The 4,643-nt window shown below is 36.0% G+C and overlaps 1 pseudogene; it reads left to right on the forward strand.

The window, feature by feature from the left end:
- Positions 1-807: 807 nt before the first annotated feature.
- LOC149234825 (strigolactone esterase D14 pseudogene) lies at positions 808-1,541 on the forward strand (annotated as a pseudogene).
- Positions 1,542-4,643: the final 3,102 nt, after the last annotated feature.

Below are 4,643 nucleotides of genomic sequence, written 5' to 3' on the forward strand. Positions count from 1 at the left end.
AAGGAAATTGGAAAACAGAGTTTGTAATAATGTGAAAAAGTGCTGAGCCAAGACAGGCCACCATCCCTGCAAGCAGACAAAGAATCAGGAGTTATTTTATTTCAATATTTGAGATATATTTAGAAACGAGTAAAAGGAGAAAAACTCATTGATCTACTTCAAGATAGCGTAGAGTTAAGCTTACAACAATGCAATATTAAGGTGCTACGAGAAGTTTTAATTGCAAGGATGGAATGGGCGAAATCATGTGGTATTTTGTTTAGAACGGTCTAGAGTTTGTTCTCTGTTTCAAGTTTTAGTTCTCCTCTTTGTCATTTGGTTTCACAGAATAGGAGAAATTGTACTTATCAGGTTCAGCCTTCGAATCAGATCTGTGCTATGGAAACTAGTTGGTTGGCTTGGGTATGAATCAGTGGCCAACTCTCATGGCCATTCTAAGCACTGTGCAATGTGTGAGAATTCAGACTTGCATAGAGGAATTTGGAGGTGTGAGTCCATGAGTGGTTTTATCTGTATATTTGGAAATGGAAAGCATGGGAGACATTTCATTTTCACCAATTTTCAAAGCAGAGGTCAAAGTGCAGATTACAAGGGCGAAAATCAGTTTTCAGTACTGTGGAGCAGAGCTGGAGGTGCGCGCTACGCACTGGGATAGCGCGCTACGCACTCAGTCCAACACAAATTTTGTTTGTATTCATGCGACCAGATCATGTCTAATCGCCTCCAAAGCTTACATGCAATTCGATTATATATACTTCTCTGCTTAGCTACCTAGGTGAAAAGGAATTGAATCCCCGCCCTTCAAAAATGGTGAAGTTAGAATCTCATGAACTGTTTGAAGCTTTGAATCTGAAAGTTTATGGCTGTGGTCAGCGGATATTAGTTCTCTCACATGGATTTGGAGGCGACCAATCGATGTGGAAATATATTTTTCCATACCTGGTGCTTGATTTCAGGGTCATAGTATTCAATATGATATTCTCTGGCGGTGTCAATCCCAACCATTTTGACTTCGAATGATATACTGGTTCACTCTCTGCTTATGCGAATGACCTCCTCGCCATTTTAGATGAGTTAAAAGTAGATCAGTGTGTACGTAGGTCATTCAGTTTCTGCTATGATGGGCTGTCTTGCCTCCATCAAAAGTCCAAGTACAAGATTGTTTGAAAGATTAATATTACTATGTGGTTCCCCAAGGTATTTAAACGATGAAATCCTATGAGGGAGGATTCGAATGTGGAGACATCGATGGAATCTTTAGTGCAATGAAATCCAACTATTCAGTATGGGTTTCAGGATTTGTTCCTCTACTAATTGGCATGGATGAACCATCTCTGGTACATGAATTCAGTAGTAAATTGATAAACATGAAGCCGAAAATCGAACTTGTGTTGCAAAAGCCATTTTCCAGAGTGATATGTGATGTGAAGACCCTATGGGACATAATGATTCCATTGAGCGTGCCATATTACATGCAGTGCAGCCTTGGAGGAGAGAAGAATTTGGCGCACATCTTTGACACTTGGCCCTTCACTTCATAATATCTTGCGAGCGAAGTTGTTAAATTTCCTCCTTGTAATAATAAAAGGGCGAAGGAAGGTGAAAAGTCAAAACACTAAAGCCAAGAATAAACAAAGACATCTGTCACAGCAGAAGAATAGGATTCGTATTCTTATTTATGACTTCAGTTAATAATACAAATGGGGTCTGCGCTCCAATTTTTAGTCTTTTTGGTTAGTCATTAGAGAATTTCGAGGAGAAGGTTGTTCTCTGCTCTATTTTTGTAACTTCGGGTGAAACAACGCCCTTGTTTTGGGTCGATCTGTTTTCTCCTAAAATAGTTTTTTTTTTATGTATTAAAAATCACTTGTAAAAGTAAGAGGGGGGAAAAAAAATTCCCGAGAGGTGCGTGGAGGAGAACAAAGCATTTCATTGTACAGTTGAATGACAAAGATTAATTAAATGGCTCAGCTCTGATTTGTAAGATTCTTGTGGTGTGGAAATTTAGCATATGTTTTTTTCTTCTGTTTCATATTGCTTTGTAATGTTTCCATTTCATTTCATAATCATTTCTAAATGAATACTTTTAAGTGAGAAAGACATAATTCAATTTATTTGCTCTGTCTTAAGGAAGTGTTCATATTTAATGTTTTCTTCTGTTCGATAAGGATTCTTCACACATGCCCTTGTCGACCTCTCAACAGTCTTGCCATTCCGTTTAATCTCAATTTAATTGTTAAATTTTTCTCCTACCTCGCCTTATGGAATAATCTATGCCTTTGATTAAATCTCTGCTCACGCTGCCCAGAAAACCCAATCATTTATAATAAAAAAACCCCTTTCTATCAATTTACTAGCCTAAAATCAGTATTAATTTGGAGACATCTCAACCATTTTGAAAACCTTTTGCCGAGATAGACCCGGAGAGAGCCCTCTCCTGTCCTCGTAGGGCTAGCTACGAGGCTGAGCGTGGTTTGATGTTGCCTTGAGTTTTTCCTTCCTCAGCCTGAGGCAGATTCAAGCGCTAACACTCCTAATGGTGGTTTAGTTGTTGGTTGGGGGGTCTTTTTGAATCTTCCTTTCTCATCCCTAAACCTAGACATAAATAGACATGAAATTGAATTTAAATCAATGTTTTTGTTGTTTTGTTGATTTTAAGTGTTTTTTTTAGATTTTTTCTAAATATTTCTAGTTGCACCTCCCCGTCAACGACGCCAAAATGTTTGGTCTTTACTTACTAAATTAAGTTAAGCTCTTAATTCCTTTATCAACCCGGAAAAATACACTTAGAGGCACTCATCTAATGTATATAGATCTAGAAGGATCTAAGGTTCTAAGGATAGCCTAGTGAAATGAAATTATCAATGCTCTCTTGCAAGAGGTCCTTCCTTGTCTTTTCAAACACTTAAGCATCAATTTAGATGAAAACAAATATAATGAAATTCTGATTGCCTAGGTAACAAAAACAAAGTATTAATGACTGGTTAAAAATCCTATCATTCCCTTACAATAATCTTGCTCAATAGAATCATTTCCAATCCTTGGATGATAACAATTCAAAGCAATTTCAACACCTAACTAATCCAAGCAAAAAATAAGATAAGTAACGTTGCAAACCAATGACAGTTGAATCCCTTACAAGAATCACTTATCTAACTGCAAATTGAATTTAACAATTACAAATCTGAATCACTTGGAAATCAAACCATGAACTATCTTTGAAATTAAAGCCAATAAGCAAATATCGAAATTATGCAACAACAAGCATATATATCAATCTTCAAGATTAGTATTGGTTGAGTCCTTTTATAAGGCTCTTTTCACAATGAATGAAAATCCTTTCCAATTAACAACTTCAATCACATAACCTTCCTTACAGCACATAAAATAACCTCTGAATTTTAAATCTATCTATGCAACTAGTAAAGAAACTTGAAGACAGAGTGTACCAGCATAGTGATGAGGGCCCTTCAACACTTCACAAGCACACTGTAAATCAATTCAGAAGAATATGACTATTGGATCTGAAGGCATAAACTTGATAGTGAAGTTTGTATTAAGTCTGGAATTAAAAATGCATAAATTGTACTTTCATGTGTCCAAAATCTAGCAGAAACATAGTTTTTCCTCCTAGGTTATTTATCACAAATACTGTAACAAAAGAAGCTATTCCTGATCCATATTATCCTAACAAAATTTTGAAATTGGATCAGTTCCTTCATTTATGCAAAAATTCTTGAAATAGAAATTATTTTGTTCAGAAAATCTGGAAATTATGTTGAAGTGGTTGGGTTTGACCAGCGTTGACCAGAAACCTATTTTTATTCAAATTCAAAAGTGGATAGGTAATCCACCATCCGTGTACATTTAGCTTCATTCCCACAATCTTCAATTTCGCTAACCTGTTATGCAACATGTCAAACCGTGGAGCAATTACAAGAAGTTACAACTTCTTGTAATTTTCTGGAAAATGTCATTTTTAACACAATAATTTCAAAAATTAATTTCAAGCTAAAAATAATGATAATGAAATCATATCATTTAGTTTCTAAGGATTATAGCTGGAATATGAAGGTTAGATGGTCAAAAATGATTATCAAAAGAGGATTTTTAAGTGAAATGAACAATCATAATTTGATACCAACATACATTCACACATATAAACATCATATATCAATATAAGCATATGGAAAAAGGTGTAAACAACTTTATTAAGTAGAAGGAAGAATTACAACCATGAAATCCGATCCATTACCACTCTTCCAGCTTGGGTTCCAACCAACATCACATCAATAGCACAACACTCCGGTAGCATAACAATACTTGCTTATAATCTCAATTCTCACACCAACAGTATCTTCTTACAGATTCTCAAAGTCTAGCCCCTGATCACTTAGATGAGTGCTCAATTTATAGGCAAATGGAGGAGGTTTGGTCATAAATGAGGGTATTGAATGGCCTTCCAAACTTAGAGTTAGTTTCCATGGAGGAAGGGATGAGAGGATAGGAGGTTACTTAACTCATTCGCTATCCAATTTTGAGCTCATAGGAGATGATAAGTATGGGAATCTTCTAGATGGCTCTAGAAGATAAGAATATTCCCAAAACCCTATGATGATTTCGCTCAAACTCGCCCAACGCAG

Source organism: Pinus tabuliformis, chromosome 8, assembly GCF_031772625.1.
Source record: "Pinus tabuliformis cultivar Carrire ecotype Pingquan chromosome 8, CPIR1, whole genome shotgun sequence".
Classification (NCBI taxonomy): domain Eukaryota; kingdom Viridiplantae; phylum Streptophyta; class Pinopsida; order Pinales; family Pinaceae; genus Pinus; species Pinus tabuliformis.